The 14,411-nt window shown below is 51.6% G+C and overlaps 1 pseudogene; it reads right to left on the bottom strand.

Annotated features, from left to right (window-relative positions):
* Window positions 1-8,935: 8,935 nt before the first annotated feature.
* Window positions 8,936-10,869, bottom strand: LOC149330843 (uncharacterized; annotated as a pseudogene).
* Window positions 10,870-14,411: the final 3,542 nt, after the last annotated feature.

A 14,411-nucleotide genomic window follows, 5' to 3' on the forward strand; every position in this document is an offset into this window, starting at 1 on the left:
CAAAAAGAAAACCCAACGCGCTTTAGTTTGGAAATTTTTCTACATGAGAAAAATATAGCTATAAAATAAAAGCTATGTTCCAAGGGGAGTCAGGCTGTGAGAGACACCGAAGCAGAGAGCTCCGGATCATTTCGACCACCCGGGTTTCTTCAACGAAAACTGATACTGCAAAGTACATGGCTGTCATGCTTGCCGCCTAAACAGGAGTGCGGCCGCCGAGGCTAGGAGCAAACCTTGGTTCCCCGGCTCAGTAATCAAGCGCCTTGACCACTAAGCCACCATGGCATGGAAATAAGGAAATATATAAGTCAATGAATAAAGCTTAGTTTTTTTTTCTCCGCGCATACTATAACCCACAGCTCATCCGTGTCGCTGCTCCAATGCCGCAGTTGTGTACTTCACTCTGCAATAGTGAATGAATAGTCGGACACCAGCCGTTTCTGTACGGACCCAAGCCTGACTCGGGTACGCAGCTTTAAGCCCGAGCCCGACCCGGGCCCGCAACTTCAGGCCCGGGCCCGGGCCCGGCCCAGGCCCGGCAAAACAGATCATGTCCCGGCCCGGCCCGCGGGCCGGGCCGGGCCCGGGCTTTCGGGCCGGCCCGAGCCCGTGCAGTGCACTATTACGCACTATGACTAATCTTTCCGGTCATGCCATGGCAGTGACATGACTGGACATGGCAATCACATGGCAGTTTCGTGACAGTGACATTACAGCAGTCAGCAGCAAAATCGGCCGGTGTATCGGAAGCTTCGCTTCGTCTTCGGCAGATTCGTCAACGGCGGCGTCTACCCAGGATCTTATCATATCACTGTCTTCGTGCGCCGGTATCACGGACCCTCTGCGGCGCATCAGTACTGAGCTTCAGCGGTCTTTCCCGTGTATCGCTTCGCAGCATCCCTTGGTGCAAGGCAATTCAACCCGTTATATATACCTGGCGTCTGCCGCAGCTTATATGAAAAGCCTGCCACGCCCGTGCTTCAACGCAGCGGAAAAGTCGGCCGATGTCGCCGAAGCTGTGCGCGTGAGGTCTTAAACTGCCCTTAGTACTTACATCTGACTGTTTTGCCGCTGACTGTGCTCGGATTGCACAGAGCCGGTTGAGGGCACATTCCTTGTCTGTTCAGGTTTCAAGGGGAGCTACGACATAGGGAAAACTGTTCCGCGATTGCAAAAAGTGCATGCGCCAAAATGTCCTCCGTTAAGCGTGAATTGTGGACGTGTCAGACTTGCAGATTTGTTGCAGGTTCCAGACACAGCAATGGCTCACTCGGTTCTCAGTTTTGCGACTGTTCATACCAAAGTGACCAACTAACCAGCACTGCTGAGGCGCTCGTGATGAAGGCTGAGAAGTTGCTTTCTTTCAAGGCAACATTTGAAAAGGTGGCTGACACCTCACCGACATTCAAACTTCTATTACCCGCCGGGGTGGCTCAGTGGTTGTGGCGCTCGGCTGCTGACCCGAAAGACGCGGGTTCGATCCCGGCCGCGGCGGCCGAATCTCGATGGAGGCGAAATTCTAGAGGCCCGTGTGCTGTGCGTTGTCAGTGCACGTCAAAGAACCCCAGGTGGTCGAAATTTCCGGAGCCCTTCACTACGGCGTCCCTCATAGCCTGAGTCGTTTTGGGACGTTAAACCCTAAAAAACCAGACCAAACTTGTATTGATCTCCTTTCGTATAAGGGAGATTCCATTCTGTCGGCCGTGGCCGCTAATCTAGCGCAGGTGAAAGCTACGCGCTCAGGTGGAATCACTTTCTGTTAGAGCCATGCGTCAGACTGAAATAAAAAACAAACGGCAGTGCAAATAAATGAACATAGAAGAGTATGGCACACGTTGCAATTTTGAAATGAATGGGCTAACCAGAGGAAGACTTCAAATCCTTCATACGCAACTTAGCCGAATCACTACGCCTAAAAAAATTGGCGGGGGCTTAGCTTTGGTTAAGCCTGGTAGGTTGCGAAAGCAGGTGTTTTATACTGCATATGCAGCGCCTCTAGTGGGAAGAGCGCGGCGCGCCGTGGCAAGCCGTGGGAAAGTTCTTCCGGATCTTGCTGAACCTGGTCGGCTTCCTCGTCTGTTCATCAATGAAAACTTGACGGGAATAACTTGGAGCAGTTGCAGTTGGCATGCTCCAAATAAAAAGAAAACAGCTGTGTGTGTGTGTGGACGAGAAACGGAAAAGTTCTCGCAAGGAAGTCCGAGGGAGCACCTTTCATTCGAATAGAAAAGATCTTGGATTTGGAAAAGATTGCCTAGACATGGCTGACATCGAATATATTAAATGCACTGATTTTACGGATGTGCACAGGTTTTTCTCCGATGCCTCTGTTAGCAGTTTAAAGTTAGCGCGCGTTAACATGTTAGCATTCGTTCGGAAACACTTGGTTCAGTTATATGTCAAAACTTCATCATTTCGACTAACCTTCGACGAATTTGTATACTTAATTAATAGTTATTCTGACTACATTGCGCGGAATTCACTGCCCTAGTTACCAAGCTTTTTCGTACACACGTCCAACCAGAAAAGGAGAAATCGCAGTTTTTATAAGTACTTAATGGGCAGCTTCACAGTTCAGTTTTTCTGATTCCTAAGCTGAAGCGACCTCATTACGCTTGAACACGCCTACCGTTTCGGACATTCTGTTGTCAGTTCACCGGTCTTTCACAGCAGCAATGCGCAGCTCTTCTTATCAAAACTTGATGTGGCGCTGTCATCCTTATCGCTTGAAGAGCACATGTGTATACCACAGGCGATATCAGTACTACCTTTTGCGTCCCACAGTTGCTTTGGCTGCAAATTGTTTCGACAGCCTCTCCAAGAGGAGCTGTGTCATTCAGTATGCGACTCTTGGGGAATTTTTGGCCGGTAAGCCTGCCGCGTCTTGCATTGATCGCGTTGTTATTCGCTTTCAGTATTTAGCTGTGAAATTCGCTGTCGTAGAGGCTAAACTTGCAGACCATTACTTAGCGGTTCAATCAGTTGTCCACATTTCTGTTCCAACCAACGTTCCAACCTAATTCAGTAGTAAACCCCTTCAGCACAGGCCGGCGTACTCACTCAGGCTTACTCAAGCTGACATTCAGATCACGATCTGAGTCGTGACGTAGTGCATACATCACGTTCAGAGCATGATCCGAGTCGTGAGTCCGGACTCACATTCTGGTGGGGGTGGTGGTGGTGAAAACTTTATTTGAAACTGGGGAGTTTGGGACACACAGGTCCGTGGGCCCCCGCACGGCCCCACTGCACTCAAACGTTCATGTCCCGGAGGCTCATGACGCTGGCAGCCCGGCCGGTGGCGATGGCTTGCTTGGCCGGGTCCTCGGAGCGCAGTAGGGTCTCCCAAGCCTCATCATTATCTGACTTGTGAGTCCGGGCTCAGGCTCAGATCATGATCTTCGTTATCGCGACGATGGTGTGCGCTTAGTTTTTTTCCTCCTAGTCTTCTGACAGAGGGAGGAAGGAAAGATTACAGCCGCGACCAAGGACGCTTGAGGGTGAGGCGGCTTGGCGCTGTCTGTGGGCGACCGAAAAAGAGGATACCGCGGAAACAAGAAAGACGGCATTTTTCCCGTTTCGTTTACGCGGATGCGGTAGTGAGCTGCGTGGGGATATGTCGGCAACTCCGAGTTTCACAGTGTTTTTGCGAGGGAGGCGGGATTCCCTCTTCATGATTCTCTTGGACGCCTCGATCCCATATTACGCAGTGCGATCCCATGCCGATGTGAGTCGACTCGTAACGAGTGAGTGAGCAAAATTTAGTGGTGAGTGAAGGTGAGTGAGCCCAAACGAGCTGTGAGTCAAAAAGAATGAGGGAGTCCAAATTAGCTGTGAGTCGATATGGGTGAGTGAGACCAAATGAGTCGTGAGCTGTAATGAGTGGTTCAGCCCTGATGAGTATTGAATCTGAGTGAGCTCAAGTGAGTGGCGAGCCATGAGTAGCAGCAGGAAACAAAAATTAGGTGTGGGCTAGCATTGGCATAAAGTTTGGTTTATGGAGGTTTAACGTCCCAAAGCGACTCAGGCTCTGAGGGACGCCGTAGTGGAGGGCTCCGGAAATTTCGACCACCTGGGGTTCTTTAACGTGCACTGACATCGCACAGTACACGGCCTCATGCACTGGGATGAAGGACCAATGCTTCTACCTACAGAATTTTATTTGTCTGGTGTTTACGATTACCGAGCCACAGCTGATGGGGCGTTACTTTTTGACCGACCCTAGTACTAGTACTATGAATCAGCCTCCATTTGTGTCGTTGTCCAACATCGAATCAATGCGCCTTCACCGCAACATTTTTCTCGCTTTATAGTTGAACTCCACTCCACGGTAGCGTGTCATAATACAGACGCATAAAAGCATGAGCATCGCTGGATGCAACTATTGCGCATAGGCCTTACATCGGCCGTCTGATCCGTCGGTATGACCTCCGCAGCGAAACCATGGAGAAAAGCAATTAAGCTCCTCAAAAAAAAAAATATAGCACTGCAAAGAGCGGCAAGTTATTTGAGGCAAAGACGAGGGGCGTCTTTGGATTTCAAACATCAGCCAAAAGGGTTTCATACTGTCGGCCGTATCTTATGTATGATCTGATGAACACTTTGTTGGTAGAGAATGGATGGCCACAAACTTAATTGTTCGTTATGTATCTGTCTCGCATATTTCGGTGGACACCTGTACACTATCCCATACTTGCAACTATCCAAACATGACATAAACGCTTTGGATGCTTTGATTCGCAAGGCATTCAAAGTAGCACTTCATCTTCCTCTCAACACACCCACAGACAGATTACTAGGCTTGGGCCTCTACAACATAATCGGGGAACTGGTGGAGGCCGACCGACAGGCCCAATACATCAGGCTCACAAAAACCTCCACAGGTCGGTATATCCTGGACTCCCTAGGAATCAGAATACCTGCCATCGACCCAACCCTCCTCGCCATCCCACGATCCCTTCACCGGGAGCTCCTCATCAGGCCGCTCCCGAGGAATATGCACCCGTCCCACCATGAGCAGCGCCGCAGAGCCCGTGCGAAGGCACTCCATCGAGCGTACGGCTCCGAGCCGGACGCCGTATGGGTGGACGCTGCCTGCACGGGTGATGAAGCGACAGCAGCTGTGGTGGACTCCTCTTTATCTGCCCTCATCACACTACCTCTCCCTCCCGACATCTCTCCCCGTCCTTGGAAGCCTACTCCCAATCAGACAATCTGGCCCTTACATTCAAACACATCACCGATTACTATAAGGAGGAGCACCGGCGCTACCCGGCCCCTTGTAAGGGACTGGATCGCGCTGACGAGCGCCTCCTCATCAAAATTCTTACTAACACTGTACTGTGCCCGGCGGTACTTAAACATTTCAACGCATCCTTTGATGGCACGTGCCAGTTTTGTGGTGAGGTGGCTGACACCTTCCACATGGTTTGGGCGTGTCAATCCAACCCATCTATCCCCCCCCCCCCCCAACCCCAACCCCACCAGAGAGGACTGGGAGGCGTCCCTGCTCGGCTGTCAGGACCTAAAGACCCAAAAGGCCTTGGTTCACCGGACGCGGGCGGCGTTGCTTGCCAATGGGGCCCCGGAATAGGGGCTCCACCTAGTATTGTTAGGGGAAAGGGCCAATAGGGCCTACCCCAATCACCTCTCTGTAAAAATTTATTGCACTATAAATGTCCCCCCCCCCCCCCCCCCCCAGAGGCTGCAGAGGAAGTCGCCATTGTACTCGCAATCACGCGCACGGAAGCCCGGTACATTTTCAGTGATTCAAAATCTGCGATTCTAAATTTTGCTCGAGGCCGAATCCATGTCCCTGCTTTTGGCATACTGGACTCGCCCGATGCACCCCCGCCCCACCCCGCCTGGTGGAGCTGATATGGGTGCCTGCGCACTCCGGGAATCCCGGAAACGAGGCCGCCAACCTTTTAGCCCGAGGTTATTTAAACCGGGCTCAGGTGGCCTCGGATGCGGGATTCACGAAGGAGCGCATGCACTCATTCAGTGAGCTCACCCAGGTATACAGAGCCTCACGCCAGCTCTACCATCCGCCCCACCCCTCCCTATAGATATAACAGACACGCAACACTCTGGCGCAGATTACAGACACACACTCTCCCCTCGCCCCTTACCCTAGCCCACTATCATCCCTCCTTCCCTACTCCGGCATAAGCCCTATGCCCAGAACCCTACGCTTCTTCCCTCCACATCATTTCCCTCTGCCCGGCGGACCCTCCCCCGCGGGACCTAGAGAACCTGAAGACCTGGGAGGACTGGGAGACCCTGCTGCGCTCGGAGGACCCGGCCATGCAGACCATCGCCACCGGCCGGGCTTCCAGTGTTATGGACCTCAGGAACATAAACACTTGAGTGGAGTGGGGTCGTGCGGGGACCCTGGGGCGTGCCCCGAATTCCTGTTGTAATAAAGTTTTCTCTCTCTCTCTCTCAACCTCGTTGTAACGGGAAGGGATGAAGATGGGAGTGAACGAAGACACCGTATTCACTAGACGCGCCTTTGCTCATACCAAACCATCGAGCTGGCATGGCGGAGTGGTTAGCGTGCTCATCGCGCACTCCGGAGACCCTGGTTCGATTCCCCAACTCACCAATTTCCTACTCAGTTTTATTTATTTATCTGATCTTACTAGAAATGTTAGTTAGGCTAATTGGTTAATTAATCAATTAACTAAACTCAGTCGCACTTACTTGGAGCATCACTATACGATCCCTTTAATTGGTTGCATGGTTACTAGCCGAAGTACAATTGGCCCCTTTTGAAGTTCGCGCACTGTGACATCACTACTATTTCGACCAATTGAAAAGCGTGACATTTCTGTCGACAACTCCTGCTTACAAAGATGAGACATTAAAGGCTTCCGCCTTAAAAAAATGCCGACTGTTGCGTTACTTCCAAATGCGAAATCTGAGCTCAGTACATCAGCTGTTCCAGCTTTTCAATAGATTGAGGCAAACAATTCGAGCAAGACACGTGTGCACAATTACAGACAACTTGTTATTTTTCACACATTTTCCTTCTTCAAGAAACACTCCACTACACTTCTTGATTGTCGTGAAGGAAGCTTAATGGTTGGAGAAATAGATGGATATATGCTGCACTTGCTGCACCAATGCCTGGTTCTCGAAGACGAGGTCTGCGCAAGTATTTCGCGAAGTTGTCACAGCTGTGGGGAGGCGTTACGAGCGAGAGGAACGGGATGTTCTCCCGCATATAAGTGGTAAGAGATTCCTGTTTGTCTTCATATTGTTGCGGGAAAGATCTACATTAAAATATCTACAATATCTACATTAAAATCCGCACCTGCCCTCCCACCACGGCAGGTGGCAGTTATTAGTTGATCGCGATAGTTCGCTCACCGTTGTCAGCGCTAACGCATACAGCCCGCATCTCTCTCTCATCACCCCACGTAACTATAAGCGCGATTCAGGCGTCCACTGTCCCAGGGAGCCCGTTATTCGAATTTCCTTTCCTTAAAATGGTCGAAGTGTAAAACGTTGTCAACACCAATGAACACAACGAACGCCGGAGGCCTATGGCTTCAGCGCCGCGTTTCTGGCACAACCTTGTTTCAATGCCTGCAGCCCACATTTCTCTCTCATCACCCCACGTACCTATAAGCACTATTCAGGCGTCTACTGATCCAGGGAGCCATTTATGCGCACTTCCTTTCCTTAAAATGATCGTAGTCTAAAACGTCAACGCCGACGCCATGGAGGAAAGAAAACTTTTTTTTTTCTACCTCCATGGCCGATCGCCTGCAAGATAATGTTCACAGGCCCGGCGAGAGTCTGTAATAATCGAAAACGGTTATTACAGACTCTCGCCGGGCCTGTGAACATTATCTTGCAGGCGAAATATCACCTCTGGCATCGCAAATTCTAAGACGCGCTCTCGCCGATCCAACTCGCACAAAAGTGATCTGGGCTCCTGGCCACCAGGGTCTACGAGGCAATGAGGCCGCTGATGCGGCCGCCCGAGCGCTCACACACCGGGCTCCTCATCCTAGCTCTCATGGCTCAGAAGCTCATAAACCGCTTCTGCGGTTCCGCGAAATCCTAATTTATTATTGCGACAGCCACCGTCTCTACCCGGCACCTGCCAAGGGGCTGAGTAAGGCGGAGGAGCGAACTCTGCGGCGCCTGCAGACAGGAACCCTTCTCTGTCCTGCAATAGCAAAACACTTCGATCCGAACACAGATGGGCGCTGCCCGCACTGTGGAGAGATCTGCGATATCTTTCACATGGTGTGGGCATGTACTCAGAATCCTCACCTTCCCCCCCCTCCCCCACCCCCACCCGAGAGGCATGGGAGACTGCCCTCCTCAACTGCTCCACACTGGAGTCCCAAAGGGCTCTGGTCAAGCGGGCGCGAGACGGGGCCTCGTCATGCGGTGTCCCGGACTAAGGATACCGACCATGCAACAGGGTTATTTATTTTTTTTTAACCCTCAAGCTCTCTTTGATTAAAGTTTTTCACCACCACCACCCCCGGCTACGGAAATGGTTACGAGGGGCAACGGCGACACCGCGAAACGTAGAAACGGGCGCCAAAGAGCTGCGCCTCCCTTGTGGCTCCCGGAAAGATGCCTTGTCGCCTTGTCTACCAGTCACGTCTGCTCATCGTTGCCAGTCATAAGCCTGCTTTTGCTCGAGCAGTGGTGGAGGGACGAGCGTTGGCTCTATGACTACAATGAGTTATAAAGATGCAGCAGCGCACTGCAAGCAATAAGTAAAGTTCACTTCGCACTCTAAGCACTACATACCATGAAACATGGCTGATATGCTCACCGTAAACATATGCTCTATCGTGTCAGTGAGCCTGCTCACGGGTCTTGCAGAAACCACATAAAGGCCACCCTGTGTGGAGTGGGAGACAAGGGAAGAAATTGGGACTGAGAAACAAGGCACCACGCAAGAATGTATAATGTCCTTTTATTTTACAAGCCGCCGCAGTGGCTCAGTGGTCATCGTGCTCGGCTGCTGGCCCGAAAGACGAGGGTTCCATCCCGGCCAAGGCGGTCGCATTTCGATTGAAGCAAAATTATGTCAGTGCACGTTAAAGAACCCCTGGTGGTCGAAATTTTCCAGAGCCATCTACTACGGCGTCCCTCATAGCCCTAGTCGCTTTGGGACGTTAAACCCCGTAAACTAAACCAATCATTTTACAAATACAAAATTGTGCAATGAATGCTTTGAATGCTGCTTCAGTTTGTGACCCGTAACAGGAAGTTGGACTTTTTAGCCCCAATGGCTAGTCCCTGAACAAGATCACGTTCCATCATAAATATGGCACCACGTCACATTTCTCATCAGCTGTCTTGAAGCTTTGCAAGTTCCCCCGTGACTTCGATGCCGGCTTGAGTGTGTGGATAGCAGAGCACATTCATGGCATCAGCAAAGTTGTCGGCTGGGAAGAGGTACACTATCGGTGCTGCTTCCAAGGAACGGTCCCGGGGATGCACCATGGCTCGTAGTCGCGATACAGCCACACGCATTGGAAGCGGATTCCACGGCGCTGGAGTTCTTCCCAGTAAACTGTCACGACCATCAGACGTGACAGCTCGTACGACAAGATGTATAGCGCTGCTCTTTCAGCCAGACAACTTTGAAGCTGTCTTCTGAAAGTGTCGCATGTCACCACGCTGGTCTCCATAGGTCTTCACCGGCCAGATGTCGCGTCAGCAACAGTCCCCTGCTTGTCCTGCAGCTCAACGCGAGTCCCATCGAAGAGGCACGTCAGCTCACAACCTTGGGTGAGCTCGAGCAGGCGTTCGCCGTTCGTCTCGCACCATCCATGCTCTCGTTCCCGGCGGCAAAATGATGATGGTCGCCATTGTGCACAGTGCGGGCAGATCGGTAAAACAAGGCGCGAGAGAACGGCACCCGTCTACGTCTACCAGCTCTGCCTGCACGGTGCAGCCTGTCACGGTGACCACACGTGAGCGGTGCCAAGTCTCCACGCACACTGCGGCACAGGGGCGCCGGGGTTCCGCGTCGAACGGTGGCCCAAAGGCCGCCGGCCCGTAGAAGTGATCCATGGGCGCCCTCAGAAGGGACAGCGGCGACCCGCTCTCCGGTGCCAGCAGACGACGGGGCTCCCACACTCGTTGGTCACACGCATAGAAAACACGGCGGGCAGAGGCTGCAATACAGCGTCTGAATAGACGGCCGGCAGGAAGAACTCGCCCGAATACTCGGGCTCCTGCACGCGGAATAGTCGGGCCAGCAGCGCATCAGGTCTAGGGTCCTCAGGGTCGGCGGACGGCCTCGCTCACGTGCATGCGCCTCGGCGAAGAGCGACATAGAAATGCCCTCCGGGTACTGCTCCAACAGGGCGACGATAGCTTGTGGCAGGCCTGCCCCATTCCCTTCCTCCAATCGAATCCGTGTCAGGCAGTCTTCCAGCGAGGCGAAGCCGTGCTGTTCAGCGTCGAGCGACGTACCGAAGCGCCGATAGAACGCGTCCCGCAGCACGCGCTTATGGACATCGCCTACGCCCATGAGCTTGAGTAAGTTCTCCAGCAGGCTTCCAGAAGCTGCGGAACGCTGGGCCGTTCCCGTGCTGGACGCGCTACAGGACGCGGGGCGGGCGCGCGAGCCTTCTGAGGTTGGCGAACGCTTTCGTCGAGCTTTGCGCTGATGAGTACGTCGACCCCAGTGCACTGCACGTGCACCGGGTCAGGGAGGCTTTGAAGAAAGCCCAGGCGTGTATAACCAAAGCTGATGTACGGCATCAGGCGTCCCTCCTGCGTGGTAAGGCCGCTGTTGACAACAGGCAAGGTGCGCATCACGCAGTTGATGTCACCAAGTTCTTTCGAACGGTCCCAAATGGCTTTAGTCGTCGGAGGAATTCACACACAAGCAACACGCTGCACCTGGAAATTTCTTGCGGAGCAGGTCAGATCGGAACGTTCACCAACGCAGAGCTCCAGCAATACGTTCGATGCTCGGAGCGCGGACGTCTACTGTGACGTGTCTGATGTAGACGTGGTGCACGTTCATGCCAAGCACGATGCCATGCCAAGGCAATGTCTTCGGGTATTTGTATCCTACACGTGGACCTCTTTGATTGGCCGGCTGGCACACATCGCTGGGTTTCGGTTTCGAAACTTGAGGACCGTGGTGCGCGGCGTCCGATCATGAGATTGGGCCCTTTTGCCCGCGCTCTAAAGAGCAACTTACAGTTAGCAGCGAAATACGTATCTGCCTTCGCAGTGCACGGTTTCCACTGCCATTAGCTACGCCCCGACCCCCCCCCCCCCCCCCCCCCCCCCCCGCAGCCGGCGCCTGTCAGCAATTATATTAGTTTTTTTTTTTATGACTCGCGCAACCTAAGGCCACTTTTGACGTCAAAGCCATCGTTCGGTGTAGAAACCGAAACAGCATCAAGGAGAAATGCAATAATAAATTATTTTTCGATCATAGGAAAATACCAGGGGGTGATCTAAGTATACCAATGTCTGAAGCATCATTGCAAAGATGACAACACGCAGGTAAAAATTACTACCTACTTTCACTTCCTACTACTACTTCCATGCACCTCGCTGCCAGTTGCGAACTGCTGTTCTCTTGCTAGACTGTTGAACATTACTTTGCTTTTCTGCATGTTAATTTTTAACCCCACCGTTCTGCTCTGCCTGTCTATCTCATTGATCATGCTCTGCAGTTCATCTCCTGAGTGAGCTAGCTACACAATGTCATCAGCCGAATCGCAGACTACTCAGGTATTCTCCATTAACTGTTATCCCCAACTGTTCCCATTCCAGTCCCCGGAATACCTCCTGTAAGCAGGCAGTGAAGAGCATTGGCGAGATCGTGTCTCCCTGCCTGACACCTTTCCGTATTGGAATACGTCACTGTAAACAGAAAGGAGTAAAGAGGAAGTAATCTGTCCTCTGGCGCGCATCCTTTTGCAGAAGGGAATGAACAAGAGGACAGCTTACTCCCCATTTACTCCCATGTAGGCGTATTCGTGCCTAGAGTTAAGAGGGGGATTAAAGCTAATGGAGAATACCTTAGCAATATTGCCTTCCCAAGTAACCATGATCGAGGACCTAGGCAAAAGCGGGAGTTCTTTAAAAAAATATTTGTAAATTTGTCACCCAGACTTCGCGCAGCTTTAGCGTGAAGCTCCCAGACACCCTTAGAGCCTGTGGGGGTAGCGGTCTCGGACTCAAAGGAGATGCCCTCGACTCAGCGTGGCAAGCTCAGCGGAGACCAGCTACCAAGTGACAAGAGGTTTTTGGTCGTTTGGTGTCCAGCTTTCGCCGGTCACAAGCCAGAGAATGGGTCGGAGCCAAAGGTTCACAAACAAAACAATGTTTATACAGCAATGAGACGATACAGAGGATTTCACAATCACTAGTACAAGCACATACAAAGTGATTAACCAAACAATGCACTTCGTGCAAAGTTAAGCTGGAGAAAGAGAATACAATGCAAAGGAAATAATGCACCTAAAGTGCACTAGCACAACAGAGAGACAAACAAGCAAAACACAAGTTGTTCACCGGGCACTGCGGAAGACCGACGACCAGAGTTCCACGACGATGCCGTCCCGCAGACTGGCGAACGTTGCCTCGTTGGTCCGATGCTGGCCGAGTGGTGTTTTCCCCGGGAGTCGAACGGGCGCGCTTCGATGAAGCTTAAACGGCGGTCCGGACTGACTTGACAGCGTTCAACGTCCTTCTTTTATAGGTTCGCTCTCACGTCTGTTTGTTCTACGCGCCAAAGTAGGCGCGCACATACACGCAGCATCGGCAGTGCTGTCTCCCTTCCCTCTTCTCACCGGCCGCGCGTCCCCATTGGTCAGAGTACGGGGTTCGCATCTCGAAGTTTCGAGCGTGTTCTGGCGTGGCGCCGTCGCCGACGGGCGAGGGGGACGTGTCTTAGTGCACGCAAGGCTACGCCCTTTTCCCCCCGTCACCAGTAGAAGTGACTCGTATGTTCGAGAGAAATCTTCGGCATGGATGACTCATTCCCTCGGCGCACACAGTGTCGGTGAGCGGTGGTGGTGGGGAGAGAGAGCCACGCGCTCAGCTGGGGTTTTCCCTCTCCCCCGTTCGGCTCGCGCCGGCAAAACGCCGTGCGCGCGGCGGTGTTTTTCTTTGTTTGTTTCAAAAATTGCGCCGAATTCTGTGATAAAATTATCGGCTCGCTTCTGGGGATTTGTACGTGACATGCACACTCACTGGCATTTGCTCCACATAATGCATGCGTGACCCTGAACACCAGCAAGGACTGGTAAGCGGGCTAGGGGGTCCACCCAACCACCTCTTGAATCATCTTTCGCTATCATGGAGAGTTTTCAGTCAAAAAAATTGCGAGGACACTTTGGCAACTAAAGTGTTGAGAGGCGAAAGCCGAGGACACTATGCCGGGACGACTTCCGATGGATGTGACGTCACACAATTCCCGTGGCTAAATCGATACCCAAATTATACATATTTCGGGGATCTTAAGTGTTCATTACGCTTAATTACACATTTTTCTATCTAATTTGACACAAATCCGGCATTTTTCCGACCATTCTGTGACAATTTTCACTATGCCGTGATGACTTCCGGTGGATGTGACGTCCCACTGTTCTCGGGGCTATATCGACGTCTGCGTTATTTCGACGCAATTTTGACATTTTTACTCTTGGAGGAAGGAAAATGTTTTTACTATACTTAATTAACTAATAACTCTTACAGTCATCAAACGTGGCTTGTGGGTTCGTTTTTTTCCTCCTCTGTCTGAAGTAACCATTCGTTTTCTCCTCTTTTTTAGTTCCCGAGTTAACATGCTGCCAAAGGTGTGACACCTCACAGAGATCTGAAGTGAGCGGAGAGAGGCAGTAGAGCAGTAGTACCCGCATTTTCCAGCCGTGTCGGGAGAGCGAGCGCCGTGCGGCAAGAAAAAAGTAAGAAACAACCGAGCCGTGTTGGCTGGGTGCCGCTTTTGTTGGCCGAGTGCGGTGCCTGTGTGTAATCTTTATTTTTCTTGCTTCGTCCGGTGTATGAGTTGAGAGGGAAAAGGGGGAGGCTGTTCTTATCACCGATATCTCTGGTGCTATATTTACTAGATCAAGAATTTTTACGCGAGGATGATAGCTGATGCAATATCTATCAGTATTTCGGCCTTTTTTTTTTTTTTACCCTTGCTGGACACTGTTTCGGTGCCCCTTTATGACAGAGTACTTATTAGTCGCAGTTTCTTTTCTTTTCCTGTTAACATCTGAGCGTTTTTAAAGCCATATTAAAAAAAAAGCATTGTATGTCAACTAATCATCAAAGTAGACGGAACGAAAAAATGCTATAATTTCAGTCATGAAGAACGCTGTTGCTGCTTTTTCTTTTAACTTCGATACAATTTAGCTTGGACGCCCTGTATATTTTCTGTGAGCCGGCTA

Source organism: Amblyomma mixtum, chromosome 9 (assembly GCF_055824585.1).
Source record: "Amblyomma mixtum isolate Tamu chromosome 9, ASM5582458v1, whole genome shotgun sequence".
Lineage (NCBI taxonomy): Eukaryota > Metazoa > Arthropoda > Arachnida > Ixodida > Ixodidae > Amblyomma > Amblyomma mixtum.